The sequence below is a fragment of the Heloderma suspectum genome, chromosome 4 (assembly GCF_057233095.1).
Source record: "Heloderma suspectum isolate Gila_16-S chromosome 4, 16-S_ref, whole genome shotgun sequence".
NCBI classification, from domain to species: Eukaryota; Metazoa; Chordata; class Lepidosauria; order Squamata; family Helodermatidae; genus Heloderma; species Heloderma suspectum.
The window spans coordinates 223697921-223714501 of NC_139461.1; the positions used below are offsets into that span (position 1 = coordinate 223697921).

The 16581-nt window shown below is 45.2% G+C and overlaps 1 long non-coding RNA gene across 1 annotated transcript in view; it reads right to left on the reverse strand.

Annotated features, from left to right (window-relative positions):
- LOC146348121 (uncharacterized) overlaps positions 1–11816 on the reverse strand; it is a 52249-nt gene extending 40433 nt beyond the window's left edge. The window contains exon 1 of the long non-coding RNA XR_014789917.1: positions 11685–11816. This is a non-coding gene — a long non-coding RNA (uncharacterized LOC146348121). The remainder of the gene's footprint in view (positions 1–11684) is intronic.
- Positions 11817–16581: the final 4765 nt, after the last annotated feature.

Here is a 16581-nt window from a genome sequence, read left to right on the forward strand (position 1 = left end):
TTTTTAAAGTCACCCGTGATAAGCTACGTGACGATTTACATAGCCTATCACGGCTGACTTTGCAAATCTAGCCGTGATAGGCTACATTAATCGTCACGTAGCCTATCACGGGGGAGTTTTTTTTTTTTTTTTACTTTTATTGGAATGGCGGCGGCGGCAGCCGGTCGAAAGACTGGTTGCCGCCCCCGCCCCTGACGAAGACCCGACGAACCGCCGCCGGGAGGGACATTCGGGAAAGGTAAGTCCCGTCCCGGGGGGGGGGTGCAGGGGGGTGCGGAGAATTTCTCCCCGAAACTACTTCAGGGGGCCGAACACGTTGGCACTCGGCCCCCCGAAGTTTCGGGGATAAATTCTCCCCCATCCTTAGAATAAACTATTTCCACCCTTCATTATAGAGATTCTGCAAGTTCAAATGGGGGCTGGTTTCCATCTTTGTGTTTACTGCTCTCTTCCCCAGCATAAGCATATGTGTGTCTACTCAGAAGTAACTCCCATTGTGCTCAATGAGGCTTGCTCCTGAAATGCAGTGCATCTGGACTTTCAGGGGAAAGGAGAGGGGGGAAGCCTCTCTTATTGGCTGAGCAGCCCCTGCCAGTCAGATGATGTGCATTCTAACCCCGCCCAGGAAGTATGTTCTGTGAAGTGATTTTTACTGCTCTGGAGATGCTGCTGCTTGTGGAGCCCTGCATGAACCACATTGCAGCAAAGCTGATTCCTTTTAAAAAGCTGGTGCTCCTCCATCAGCTTCTCCTTCCATTGTCATGGAAACATGGCCATAGACAGCCAAGCAGGAAGGAGGAGGTGGCGGCGTGGGGCTGAGAGGTAAAGCTCTTTGCTTTGAGAGTTTTTTGTGGAAAAAATCAAATTTCAGCTGCACCTAGCACAGGAAGTGCTAAGCCAAACTGTCTGCAATTTGGCAGGTGGTATCTGCTACATGTTGGCAGAGACACTCCTCGGTTTCATGTTTTTATCATGAAAACTGAAAAAGTTATGGGCATTTGTGTTTTCCCATGCAAGTCAATGGGAAAATGCCCAAACTGAGTGATCCAGATATCTGAATTGGTTGTCACAGAGAGTAAAGTCAGGATCTCTTCTCAATCCTCCCAGAGTGCAGGACACAGAATAATGGGCTCAAGTTACAGGAAGCCAGATTCCAGCTGAACATCAGGAGAAATGTCCTGACTGACTGACTGAAATGTCAGAGCAATACAACAATGGAACCAATTACCTAGGGAGGCGGTGGGCTCTCCCACACTGGAGGCATTCAAGACGAGGCTGGACAACCACTTGTCAGGGATGCTTTGACTTGGACTCCTGCATTGAGTGGGGGGAGGTGGACTCGATGGTCTTATAGGCCCCTTCCAACCCTACTATTCTATGATTCTATGAATCTTGCTTCAGATCCAGAACCGAATCGAAATGGAGGGGGTCCAAATCGGTCCGAGTCAAAGCGGGGCTGATTTGAAGGGTCTGAAGTGGCATCAGAAGCAAAGCAGGGGTCCGTGCACAGCCCTAATTTCAAGGACAGCTAGCGGGGCTATATATCTAAGTAAATGGAAGCTTCAGCTAGCTCAGTGGTAGGTGCCATGGGATCATCCCACACTGCTAGTGTGCCATTTTAAGTCCCGCAATCACAAGGGTGGGGCCAATCCTGTGAGTCATTTAGGGTGCAATCCTATGCATGTTTGGACAGAAAATAGTCTTACACCTCCCAGCATTCCCCAGCCAGCATGCTGGGAGTTGTAGGAGGTTGTTGTTTTCCCCCCCTGTTCAAACATGTATAGGATTCCATCTTCAGATGCCATTTGGATCCCTTCGATATGCCCCAGTTCCAGGCCTTCAAACGCTGCACTGTGTTCATCACACAGCACTCTTGTAGTGTTTAAAGGGCACCTTAAAACATAATTACACTTCACTTTAAACCCGGGGTGGGCAACTTGTGGCCCTCCAGGTGTTTTGGCCTACAACTCCAGTCATCCCTCACCATTGGCTATGCTGGCAAGGGTTGATGGCAGTTGTAGGCCAAAACACCTAGAGGGCCACAAGTTGCCCACCCCTGCTTTAAATGCATTGCTTAAAGCAACATCAGGATTTTTTACAAAAATTATTAAACCAATGTGTGTGTGTGCGCGAGTGCGCGCGTGTGTGCACACGTGGTGGTAGTGGTGGTGGTGAGGATGCGATCCAGATCAGGATGACGGTGCATGGGGAGAGCATCACTTCACTGGGAGTTTTTAAAATGGCTATTTGCCATGGGTGGCTGGGTTCAGGATCACAGTGGGGCTAATGGAACTAATCCTTCCATCCCTGTATGCTGTGTTCCTAATCCTCATTCACTCCTTCCTGGGTTTTAATTAAAAATTAAGAAACCCAGACACTGCTTCAAGTGATGCATTTAAAGAACTGCGTAGTTAGGCCTTTAGAGGTGCAGTGGTTGTGGGAAACTGTCAAACTGGATTGCTGTCAAGTAACCTGTAGCTCCAGTGTGGTGTAGTGTAGTGGCTAGAGTGTTGGACTGGGAGCTGGGAGATCCAGGTTCTAGTCCCCACTCAGCCATGGAAGCTCACTGGGTGACTTTGGGCCAGTCACAGACTCTCAACCCAACCTACCTCACAGGGTTGTTGTGAGGATAAAATGGAGAGGAGGAGGATAATATAAGCTGCCTTGGGTTCCTTGCAAGAGGAAAAAAGGCGGGATATAAATGAAACAAACAAACAAACAAACAACCCTGCTCTAAAACTGGGATAGGATAGGATCTGACTTTGCTCATTTGAGCTTATGCTTATGGATATGTGATGCATACAAGGTCAGACAGACAGTGACAGATCAAGGGAGGTTCTGGAACGTGTACAGTTTCTGATGATTTATTAACTCATTTATTAGGTTATAAGAGGAAAAGGAGAGATACATGGGGATTTCCTTATCAAATGACTCAGCATAATGCCAGAAGGGAATGAGAGCCCAGAGGAATTTACACAGTAAAGTGGGGATTCCCAAAAGAGCCTAAATGATTTGTACCACCAGCTCTTGTGCACTGATTCCACTAATTCTAATAAACAGCCTTCCTTAGGTGTCCAATCTGCTGCCAAAAAAAAAAAAAATGAAACTCTGTTAATGCCAACAGCCACTTTGTATTTACGTTGGCACCCATTAATCAGGTTTTCGTTTTCCACCTTCCATGGAAGGTCCCCCACCTCCACCTTCCTCCTCCCCTGTTAGCTGTCTGTCATGTTATCCCTACCACCTACTGTGTGAAGAATGAGAAGCTGAAGGAATGGAAAGGCAGTACACAGGGCTGCCACCCCACCCCATGGAATATGTGTGTCCGGTCAGAATTGAGACATGTAGCAAAGTGCACACTGGCTCCTCTTGCTTATTAACATGGTTCATCAGTTACAGCTGGCATCCAGTCCCATCGTAGGTGGATGAGGATGGGTGAATCACATACAAGGTGAAGGTTATTCATTGGACAAGGAAGATGAGGACAAAGGGCCAGAGTGATGAGAGCTTTCACCTCCTGCTTGAAACAGGGCCCTTTCCAGCTGGCAGAACTGCCACCACTCTTCCAAATCTGCCAGCTGGGATTCCATGTCAAGGAGCAGGAGGCAGAAAGTCTGCCATTTGAACTGGAGCCTTCCCCCGGAGGCAATAGATGCGATCACAGATGGAGGTTTGGCACCAGCAGAGCTGGTGTCAAGTGTAGGCAGGGTTGGGTACCTGCCCATCTGGAGAGCATCTGGAGGGCATTTTTCCCATTCAACTAGTTATGTTGTGCAAGCATTAGTTTACATGAGGGGGAGTGCACTGTTGGATCCTTCCCACTGAGTGCACAGAAACAACTCTGTTTTGGGGTGGAGCTGTTTCACTTCCAAACTGATAGAGTGACTTCACGAGGATTTGAACAGGAGAGCTCACATAAGCAAGCTCTCTTCTTGAATGCTTGTGAGCAGGATTAAAGTGAGCATAACTCTACTTGCAGCTACGGTTGTCCATCATGGCGAAATCTGGTGGGGGCCCAACAGATCCCCATGGATTTGCATTTCCAAGCCTAGCCGCGGGTTAGTTCCTGAAACCTGGGAACTTTATCGGGTGCTTTTTTTTTTATCATGATTTGTGCAAATCATGATTTGTGCAAAGTTGCAGCTGTAAATAGCAGAATTTGCACAAAATTGTGGGCAGAGTCTAATTTGTACAAATTAGACCATTTACACCTGCAATTTTGCACAAATTATGCTATTTACATTAGTGATTTTGCACAAATCACAATTTGTGCAAATAAAAAAGACACCCAGAACTCTGCAAGCTGTCTCAACTTGTTACACACTGAGTTGGGCCATCTTGCAGATGACAGAGCCAGAGTCCAAGGGGCCAACCTGGCGAAAACTCACCAAGCTCCACACCCAGACTGATTTCTCCAACATCCCTACTTGCAACCAGGGCTATGTTCACAGCAATCCTCAGGCTGCAGCTACCTCCACCTTCCCCGGCCCTGAGGCCCAGAAACTTTCTTTGGGGCAGGGGAATGCAAAGGAGGCTGTAGCAGGCACTCAAAGCCCAGTAGAGTATTTTTTTTTCCTGCCAGGAAAAGTCCCAAAATTTCTTCCAGGAAATGGATGCTCTGCAGGTTATTTCTGCTGTGGAGAAGGTCCTCAGAGACCTAATATGATTGGGCTTAACCACTAAATAACATTATGAATATATCCCTGAGATATATAGACAATCCTAACTATAATATCTGTAAACAGAATAGTTAACCAATCTATATACGTAACAAATTAAAATATATAACCACATTAACTGAACGAATTGTGAATATTTAAAAACCATCCTTATCACAACACACTGTCCAGCTGCACCAAAGGCTCGGTGAGAAATGAACACATTCAGAGACCAACTTTGATGACCTATTCCAAGCAATAATATTGGTGAGCAAGCATCACTGTCACCTCATAGAGAAGAACGGCAAATGCAGTCACCCTCCATATTAGTTTGGAGGGCACTGTGCAGGCATTATTGTATGATCATCATATTCAAATCGATAGCTTACCACTAATGTTTCACAGATGGAAAATAGGGGCACTCTTGAGTTTATACAGTGCACCCTTATTGTCACAGTGAAGAGTGTCTCTTCTTAACCCCTTATACATCAGTGAAGGCTGTTCTCTTCCTGAAACATGCTGGCTGAGGGATACTATGAGTTGTAGTCCAACACAACTGGAAGATACCAGCTTGGGGAAAGCTGGCCTATCCTGTACTGGTTGCTCTGAAGCATGGTAGTGTTAGTGACTGACCACAATGGATACCTTCTTTTAAAGCTTAAGATTGCCTATACTCCTACAATGGTTCAGTTTGTGCTTATTACAGAACAGAACAGAATAGATAGTTATAGGATGGGTGGTGGAAGTGAGTACATTCCAGTGGCAGCTGGTTCTCATTGGGGCTGGTGTGGCACACAGGCCAGAGCAGATACTTAATATTCTACTGAGATTGTCGGAGGATGGCAGAAGATCATGAGTTAGAATTGGCAGCTGCATGCCATGAATAGGAGCAAATGGACCTGGTTGTGGGGGGATTTCTCTGCCACAAGTTGGTGGGAGAGAGGAAGAAGGTTGCTGTCCCATTCGCCCCCAATATAGAGCCACCTCTGGTATATTCTAGTACACATGGGCACACACAAAAAAATGTTCAGAAAAGCATAATCAAAATCATTCCAACAACAAAAAAGACAGTGATTTACCATGTCGTGGTCCCAAACATAGGGACAGTCCCTGTTAAATTAGGGGGCAGTTGGTGCACATGCAATCAATTTGTTTGGCTTGCCTCACATACATGGTTGTCTTTATTTTGTTCCCCATAGTGAAGCACATAAAGCATTAATAGTTAACATTGTTAGTTAAAGATGTCTTGCAGTCACAACAATAAAAATGATTGTGAAAAGAGCAGAGATGATTCATCAGTAATTTTTCCAGGGAATAAAAAGATGATAAAGTATAAACTTGCTTTTGAAAAAGATTTGAATTTTATTTTTTAACAAAATTCCTGTGAAGAGGATGTCAGTGTTTTGGAATGCAGCATTTTGGGAGACAAAGTATATGGGCCATCACAGCTACAATGATGCAAACCAAATGTGGCTGTGTTAGGAATGCCATGATGCTTATCTGTAAGGGACAGGGATCATCTGTATGCTCAGCTTTCCTTTGTGCCAACCAAGAGTATTTTGATGGTTAAATGTAATTTTAATTTCTTTGGTCTCTCTCTCTCTCTCTCTCTCTCTCACACACACACACACACACACACACAGAAATATACAATCATAAAATATAACATTTGCAGTCACCTAAGTTCATTTACACCTTCTCCAGCAGGGTGCCCTACAGATGTGTTGGACTACAACTTCTATAATCCCCAATGGCCAATTCCTCCTCTGAAGAAACATTGGAGAAATTTCAAGGGAAGTCAAACGTTTCAATGAGGCTAGCAAGATTTTCCAGGGGTATTACCAACACAGTGGATGGGTGGGGAATGGACCAATAGTTAATTCTGTAAGGGCGCAATCTCATGCATGTTAGGACATAAAAAAGGCCTACAATTCCCAGCTGGGAACTGTAGGACTTTTTTCTGTCAAAACGTGCATGGGATTGTGCCCTAAAGATACTGACTTCCCACTTCCTTCATGCATTAACTACAGACATGGGAAAAAAATGGCCTATGAAACTTCTTATCTTTGAGACAAAGAGCATTCAGGGGAAAGTGAAATGTTAGTATTATGTATTTCAAAGTATGAATTTTAAAATTTCTAATGTTTCAAAACTCAACCTGAAAAGTGAATATTTGTTACAAAACATACTGAAACCATTCAAGTTCAGTGTTGTTTAAGTAGAATGTTCTACTTCCGAAAATACCTTTGAACTACCATCCATGATTTTGGAAGAACCTTTAAGGGAGTCAAATATGGCATACATTTGACACATCACCATATTTTTTGTGTGTTATGTACACCATGAACAGGAAGTTTCTCAGTGAACTGAGCCAACAACAAAAGCAATACAAGAATGCAGGAACAAACAGAAAAGACGCCGTCTTTTCTTCTTCTTTGCCTCCCTGTCTACTCTAAATGGATTGTGGCATTGTTTGAATAATTTCCTAGGGAGTATTAGTGAAGCTCACTTGCTCCCATTGTTTTATGCAGCCAGTGTGGCTTACCAGGGAATATATTCAATTTATGAAGGAAGAATAGATCCTTTGTGAGCACGACTGTCATTCATATAATCCATATACATGAAAAACTGCTCTGACATTCTTTCTGTTTTTGATGGTAGCAAACTGTTGACCAGCTTAATCAGGAGGAATTAAACTATGTGATACTATATGAAACTATATGATGCTGTAAATAAAAATGAATTATCTGGGAAAGGGGTATGATTAGGATTTGCGAGGACTGAAAGAAGAATGGCAAAATGCTAGGAGTTTGTAGGATTTCCGGTTTTATTCACCTACTTTGACTTTGCTCACTTACACTTATTTACCCTGGGTAGGGATGTTCGAGAAATCCACAACAGAACCAAATTAGTTCAGATTTTCATGAATCCAAACCCCAGATTCTGCAGCGGACTGGCTTTTCCCCTGTTGGGAGGATTCTGCGGACTTGCAGACCATTTTTCTAACCTTCCCGAATTTTGCACAAATTTTGTCATAGAAAAATATGCAAAAATTTAAAAAACCCGGCCAAAAATGTGCATTTCCCCCATAGGCTAAAGTGTGGAAAAATGCATTTGGGGCAAATTTACACATTTTCGCATGTGTGAAAATCCAATCCCTTCAATGGGCAGATGACGGAATGGAAGGCACCTGACAATCCATGAAACACAGACGGAATGTACATCCCTAATCCTGGGTGTGAGCTCTGCTGTAGGGACTAGCAACAACCTGCTGCAGTGCCAGCTCCAGGTTTTTGAGTGACCCTGGGCAAGGCACCCTCCATGGGGTCGACCCCTCCCTCAGTGAGTCTACCTCCTCACCACCATTGTCAGCAGCTGCTCTTGCTCCTCATCCTCTTTCTCAGTGTTGCTACCACTTGCTTGCTTGACAGGCAGAGAGCCAGTGAGCAAGTAGGCAGTGGCATCTCCTCCTTCTCACCAACACTGTTGTCTGGGCCAGATTGAGAGGCAGGTGAACAACCCAGGTTGCAATCGTTGTTGTGAACCACCCAGAGTGCTTCAGCTATTGGATGATATAGAAATGTAATAAATAACATTTAAAAATAAAATGGTGAAGTGGCCCTCCTCTGGGTGCCTCCTCCTAGGGAGGCTTGGAGGGTAACAACAAGGCAGAGGGCCTTCTCTGTGGTGGCCCCCCAATTATGAAATTATCTCCCTGACTAGGCCCACCTGGCATCAACATTGCTATCTTTTTGGTGCCAGGTTAAAACTTCTCTCAGGCATTTGGCAGCATATAATGAGCTTTTAATCAGGTCCTGAACTGTATTTGGTTTCTTGTCTAAACACTGTTGTTAGATATATAGTTTGTCTGTGTGTGCGCTGTCTGTTTATGTTTGTATGTAAATGGTTTCGCACATTGTATAATGTGTTTTTAATGGTTTTTAATGTTTGTGAACTGCCTAGAGAGCTTCAGCTATGGGGCAGTATAGAAATACTGCCCCATAGCTGTATTCATAATACATAATACATTTCATAATAAATGAAATGAAATGAAGAGGCAGAGCAGGTCAAGGTGGCTGTCGCCCCTGTTGGGGTATGGGCACTTGGCAGGTGCCTAATTCTGCCTATCCTTGACACAGCCCTGACCTGCTGGGGAGTACTGCTGCTGCTATGCTTATTGGATAAGACCCAGTTCCGTGTATCTGTTTGTCTGAGGTCCCAAACGGACACTAATTACTTAAATGTGTGTCTAGCAACTATGCCTTTTCCTCTTCATTTTTACTCTAGAGTAGGAGCAGGGGGCTGGGTCCAGATCTTAAAAGCCTACTACTCCCCACGTTAGGGTCCCAATCCAGATCAGGGCCCCTGCACCTCATCTTCTGAAAAAATGAAGACAAGACATAGCCGCTAGACACACTTTTAAAGTAATGTCTGTTTTGGTCCTGAACTTGAATTTTTTTTGACAATTTTGACAATTGTTTCTTGTACAAAAAAAGTGTGTGCAAGCCTATGCTCCCTAGGAGGGCATCCCTAGTGACAGGTGAGAAATCAGTTCCATTCACATTTTAGTGTGAACTTCCCAAATCCATACTTCCTAAAATGAAACATGAATGGAAATGCGGTTTTCTGTTGAAATCTGTACAATTTCAAAAATTGCAATGCAGTTCACAAACAAAATTGTGCACAAAATGCATGCATTAAAAAATGCACACAACCATGTGCATATTTCAGGGAATGAACACAAAAACAGCTTTATTAATTGTAAAATTGCTTGAAAAACTCATAAATGTGTATTAAATGCATTAAAATTGCATAGAAATACTAAAACAAACAAACAAAATCATGAAACAATGAGAACCTGAGTGAAACTGAATTTTGCAGAATCACCATCTGTGATTTTACTGGGGATAGGCAAAAGCCACAGGGTTTTCAAGTCTTCATAGGCAAAAACCTGTGCCTGGACCAGTGGGTGGTTCCACAGAAGCAATGACTTTGCTAACATTGTTTCCACAATTGTTTGTGCTTGGCAGTTCCTGAACAGAACCAATATTATCCAGAGCATGTGAATTAATCTAGAGTAGCCTTACCCTTGCTGGAGGAAATGTTGGAGGAAAATTCTGAGAGTGCCTTGGACTGGAAGAAGATCAAACCAGTCCATACTCCAGGAAATTAAGCCAGACTGCTCACTTGAGGGAATGATATTAGAGGCAAAACTGAAGTACTTTGGCCACATAATGAGAAGACAGGACACCCTGGAGAAGATGCTGATGCTAGGGAAAGTGGAAGGCAAAAGGAAGAGGGGCCGACTAAGGGAAAGATGGATGGATGATATTCTGGAGGTGACGGACTCGACCTTTGGGGAGCTGGGGGTGGCGACGGCTGACAGGAAGCTCTGATGTGGGCTGGTCCATGAAGTCACGAAGAGTTGGAAGCGACTGACCGAATAAACAACAACAACAAGCCTTACCCAACATAGTGTCAGGAGCGCCCTAGCTGCCTCTTGCAGTCCCCTCCAATAGCCAACTCAGGACACAGACGATGAGGAATTCTTTCCGAGACTTTATTCCTTTATTAGTTTATGACTCTTTCAGAATACTAATCGCTAGCGCCAAAGCAAGGAAAAGCACTGGGGAAAGATAGCAGAGTAGCCTAAGCTCCAGGTAAGGCAGTTGGTCCCCTTTTGAAGGGGAACCACGGGAAGACTCTGAACTTATGGGCTATGGAGAGATCCTCCCTCTTTCCCTTGGGACGCGACCGTTGTTTGAGCACCAAACGAGTGGAGCGCCTCCTTTCCACGCCCTCCATCTGTCACCGCCCCTGCGTCTGCGCCGAGCATCCAGCAAGCCCCCCTCCAGCGCTCTCTCACTGCCAGGGTCACTATCTATCCCAGGAATGCTGACAGGAGGAATCTCTGCCAGCTGCTGTGCTTGTGAGAGATGAGCAAGCTCCTCTCCCACGGATTGCTGTTCTTCCTCAGAATCAGAACTACTCTGGGGCTCTATGGGCTCAGTTTCCACCCTGACACATAGTGCTCTCCTCCACAGAGGGAGATCCAACCTCATAAGCCCCCTGGATGAGGCTGTGTAAAGGTCCACAGCCAGTGCTCCTACAATATTGGAGAGGGCATAAAAAAGGTATTATGGGGCATGCTGGGATAGGCTTTGATTCCACAGAATCCAAAGACCTCCCACAGGGCTGGCATCAAGGTTGGGCACCTGCCAAGAGCCCACTCCTCAGCAGGGGGACCACTGACTAGATCTCCCTGGACCTGCTCCTCCTCTTCACCGCTGCAACCTGCTTGTTCGCCATCCTTTCACTCTGGCCCAGACAACATCCGTGGGGAGGAGGAGGAGGAGCAGTAGATGCCACTCATTGGCTCTGTTGGCTCATTGGCTCTCTAGCTGGCAGGCAAACATGTGGTAATAATAATGAGGAAGAAGAAGAGCAGCAGCAATGGTGGTAAGAAGGTAGATTCACTGATGGAGAAGGACCATTGAGGGTGCCACCCAAGGGCCCTTCAAAACCTGGAACCAGCACTTACCTCTTGTTCCTCCAATATGCACCCAGAATGGGGGAAGAGCTATGGTGGGCCTAGAATAAATCAAAGGAAAACTACTATGTGGGGGGCTTTTTAAAAAGCTCCTGAAATCAGAAGAGAGGGGTGATAAGAACCACCTGGCACAAGAGAGCTACTGCTGTGCTGTTCTGATTTGACCATGGGAACAGTGCTGGTAAAATACAGTAATAAATCACACTAATGCTTATGCCAATGCAATGTACTTCAGGCTTTAGGCTTTAACCATTCTTGTTTCTCTGTGGTGATAGATATGATAACTGCTTAATGTAGCCTGGAACAGTGGAATCTCTGGGGACCCAAAGATCAGGGGGTTGGGAAAACTAACACTTGTATCATAGAGAGTCAACTGGGTAATTTACCACATTAATCCTGTGGGGGTGATGATTCATGCCTAAATTCCCTTAGGCTTCGGAAACTGCATGCAGAAAAATGAACCTTGTATCCCTTACCCAAGGCTGTGAGCTTGGTTCCAGTCATTGGACAGAGATGTTTCAGACAGATGTAGAGGGAACTGAATACAAGTCCTCCGCTTCCTCCTCACAACCAATTGGCACTATCAAGGCTGACAAAATCAACCATCTGTTGAGAAAGCATACGGGTACTCATGTGACCCTGAAAACTTCTGAGGTGTTCATTACTCATTGTATGAGGCAGCATCTCACACTCCCAATTCAGGTTCAGCCAGAAGCATGGGAGATGCCCCTTCACAAAGAAGGAGAGGAGGCTGGTGGCTCCAATGTCAGTGGGGTGGCGAATCCGCTCTGGGTTTCAGTCAGAACCAGGCAGAACTCTAAAGGAACTATCCAAGGTGCTTTGCAGAGCAGGTTCACTGCCCCACTGACATCAGAGCCACCAGTCTCCACTGCAAAGAAGAGAAGTTGTGGAACATGAGACATTTTATCTGCGCCACTGCCAAAATCTGTCCTCCAATTTCCTGAACATTTTCTTCTCCCATAAAAGAAGCTTCTATTTTTCTGTATCATTCTCAAGGTTTCTTTAGAATTTCTTGTGGAGGTGTTGAACTTACCTTATTGTTGCGAGTTGACCAAGGGTGCTGTGTGTGTATTCCTTTCAATTATACATATCTCCAGGGCTCTGCAGCCTCCCCCAAAACCCATGGTTCCTGATCCAAAAACGTCCCTTGGGAGGAGTTACTTCATGACATCTTGCCCTGGGCTTTAATGGAAATGTGGGAAGCTGGGGAGGCTGCAGATTGCGGGAGAGATTATTGTACAATGGAATACAGGACATTCATACATATCCCTTGACCATCTTGTAGCTAAGGCAAGCACAAAAGTCCCATGCCTTACCCACGAGAATTTCACCAAAATGTTCTCCTTTGAATTTTCCCCTGAAAGCAATTCCTTTTCCATCAAATTGAATGAGAATGGTTTAAAAAAAAATTGCAGAAGCAATTTTCAAGATAGGACTAATTAAACAGTACAACCTGATACATACCTATTCAGAAGTAACTCCCAGTCAGTCAGTTTTACTCCCAGGTAAGTGTGCATAGGATTGCAGCCTAAGACTATTTGGTTTGGTTTTGCATTTAACCACACATAGAATCATAGAATCATAGAATAGTAGGGTTGGAAGGGGCCTACAAGGCCATCGAGCCCAACCCCCTGCTCAATGCAGGAATCCAAGTCAGAGCATCCCTGACAAATGGCTGTCCAGCCTCGTCTTGAAGGCCTCCAGTGTGGGAGAGCCCACCACCTCCCCAGGTAATTGGTTCCATTGTCGTATTGCTCTGACACTCAGGAAGTTTTTCCTGATGTTCAGCCGGAATCTGGTTTCCTGTAACTTGAGCCCATTATTCCGTGTCCTGCACTCTGGGATGATCAAGAAGAGATCCTGGCCTTCTTCTCTGTGACAACCTTTCAAGTACTTGAAGAGTGCTATCATATCTCCCCTCAGTCTTCTCTTCTCAAGGCTAAACATGCCCAGTTCTTTCAGTCTCTCTTCATAGGGCTTTGTTTCCAGTCCCCTGATCATCTTTGTTGCCCTCCTCTGAACCCTCTCCAGTTTGTCTGCATCCTTCTTCAAGAGTGGTGCCCAGAACTGGACACAGTACTCCAGATGAGGCCTAACCAGTGCTGAGTAGAGGGGAACTAGTACTTCCCGGGATTTGGAAGCGATGCTTCTATGAATGCAGCCCAAAATAGCATTTGCCTTTTTTGCAGCCACATCACATTGTTGGCTCATATTCAGCTTGTGATCAACAAAAATTCCAAGATCCTTCTCGCTCGTAGTGTGGTTGAGCCACGTATCCCCCATCTTGTAACTGTGCATTTGGTTTCTTTTTCCTAGGTGCAGAACTTGGCATTTGTCCCTATTAAATGCCATTCTGTTGTTTTCTGCCCAGTGCTCCAGTCTATCCAGATCACTTTGAATTTGGTTTCTGTCTTCCAAAGTATTAGCTATCCCTCCCAATTTTGTGTCATCTGCAAATTTGATCAGCATTCCCTGCACCTCCTCCTCCAAGTCATTAATAAAATTGTTGAAGAGCACTGGGCCCAGGACTGAGCCCTGCGGTACCCCACTCGTTACCTCTCCCCAGCTTGAGAAGGTCCCATTGATAAGCACTCTTTGAGTCCGATTCTGTAGCCAACTGTGGATCCACCGGATCATTGTTTCATCTAGCCCACTTTGAGCTAGTTTGCTCATCAGGATATCATGGGGCACTTTGTCGAAAGCTTTGCTGAAGTCGAGGTATATGATGTCTACAGCATTCCCACGGTCTACAAGGGAGGTTACTTGATCAAAAAATGAGATCAGATTTGTCTGGCAGGACTTGTTTTTGACAAATCCATGTTGGCTTCGAGTAATCACGGCATTGTTGTCAAGGTGCTTCCAGATGGATTGCTTTATGATCTGCTCCAGAATTTTCCCAGGGATTGATGTCAGACTGACTGGTCTGTAGTTCCCAGGTTCCTCCTTTTTACCCTTTTTGAAGATAGGGACAACGTTAGCCCTCCTCCAGTCATCTGGCACTTCCCCCGTCCTCCATGATTTCTCAAAGAGAATAGACAGCGGTTCTGAGAGTTCTTCTGCCAGTTCCCTTATGACTCCAGGATGCAGTTCATCTGGCCCTGGAGATTTGAACTCATTCAAAGTAATGAGGTGTTCCTTGACCATATGCCTGTCGATCTCAAGCTGCAATCCTGCCCCTTCAGCCTGTACTTGGCCTTTGCCAGGGGGCACATAGACCCTCTTTTGGGAGAAGACTGAGCCAAAGTAGGAATTGAGGACCTCTGCCTTTTCTTTGTCATCTGTTATCATTTTGCCATCCTTATTTAATAGCTGAACCACCATTTCTTTCCTCTGCCTTTTACTATGCACATAGCTGAAGAAAGCCTTTTTGTTGTTTTTAACATCCCTTGCTAACCTCAGCTCATTCTCAGCTTTAGCCTTCCTGACGCCATCCCTGCAATTCTGTGCTATCTGCCTGTACTCTTCCTTTGTTACTTGGCCTTCTTTCCACTTCCTATATGTGTCCTTTTTTGTTTTCAGGTCATCCCTAAGCTTTTTGTGAAGCCACATTGGCTTCTTCTGTTATCTTCCACCTTTTCTTCTTGTTGGAATTGTTTGTGATTGTGCCTTGAGAATTTCCTTTTTTAAAAGCTCCCACCCATCTTGGACTCCTTTTCTCGCTAGCATCGCTTGCCATGGGACCTTACTGATCATTGTTCTGAGTTTATGAAAATCAGCTTTCCTAAAATTCAGGGTACGCGTTTGACTACACTCGGCTTTTACTTCCCTTAGAACCAAGAACACAAGTACAACATGGTCGCTTTCCTCCAGAGTTCCTGTAACTGCTACTTTATCCACTAAGTCATCTCTGTTGGTTAGGATCAAGTCAAGGATAGCCGATCCTCTAGTTCCTTCCTCTACTTTCTGTAGAAACTGAGGAAGTTATCTGCCACACAAGTCAGGAATTTCCTGGAGGGGCCATGTTTTGCAGGATTTGTCTCCCAACAAATATCGGGGAAAGTGAAGTCCCCCATTACTACTACATCATGCTTCCTTGAAACATTGGCTATTTGCTTTTCAAAAGTTTCATCCTTGTCTTCTCCTTGATTGGGTGGCCGGTAGTAGACTCCGACCACCAGGTTCCTTTTATTCTTTGCTCCATTTATTTCAACCCAGATGCTCTCGATGGGGCTACCAAGCTCCTCCCCCTGTATTTCTGTGCAGAGATATGTATTTTTCACATACAGTGCAACCCCACCTCCCTTTCTGTTCCTCCTGTTCTTTTTGAACAAGTTATATCCTTCAATTGCTGTATTCCAGTCATGAGAGTCATCCCACCAAGTCTCAGTTATACCTTTCAGGTCATAATTTCCCTCTTGTATTAAGAGTTCAAGTTCGTTATGTTTGTTTCCCATACTCTGGGCATTAGTATATAGACATTGAAGACCATGTGCTTCATAGTCTGGCTTTCTTCCTACATGTGTCTGAAGACTATTATTGGGCACTATCAGAGCTATTCTCTCCATTGCAGTGCATGCGCCTATGTCCATTGTTACCCCCAACATTACATCTCCGGATCTCCCTTCCCCGTAGGATTCAGTTTCAAGCCCTCCTGATGAAGTTCTTCATGCTGTGGCCAAACACATTCTTCCCATCCTTTGTGAGGTGCAACCCGTCCCTAGCCAACAGCCCATCTTCCAGGAAGTATAGCCCGTGGTCCCAGAATCCAAATCTCTCTCGTCGGCACCACCTTCATAGCCAGTCATTCACCCGGAGTATTTTTCGTTCCCTTTCTATCCCTCTTCTAACTACTGGAAGGATGGATGAGAAAACTATCTGGGCCCCAAAGTTCTTGAGTTTCCTTCCCAAAGCTTCAAAGTCTGACGTGATCTCTTCGTAGCTCCGCTTGGCAGTATCATTTGTTCCCACATGGATGAGAAAAAAGGGATACCTGTCAGTGGGCTTTATGAGTGCAGGCAACCTTTCAGTCACGTCTCTAATCTGTCCTCCCGGGAGACAACATACCTGGCGAGTCCATGGGTCTTCGCGACATACTTGGGTCTCGATCCCACGCAGCAAGGAGTCTCCCACTACTACCACTCTTCTCTTCTTCTTCTTGTAGGCCTGGGTTTCATCGCCTCTGTTTGACTGACCTCTTGCTCACTCTCATGCAGGTTCCCCTGTGATTCTTCCTCTGCAGGCTGTCCTCCAGTCTCATCTGCAAGTACCTGGAATCGGTTCCACAGCTCCACTGCTTCCACTGGTGCAGAGTGGTGTCTAGTTCTTCTTCTCCTAACTGTCACCGTTTTCCAAGGAGTATCCTCTATTCCATTTTTCTTCACTTCAGCATTTCCCACTGCCTCATCTTGCTGT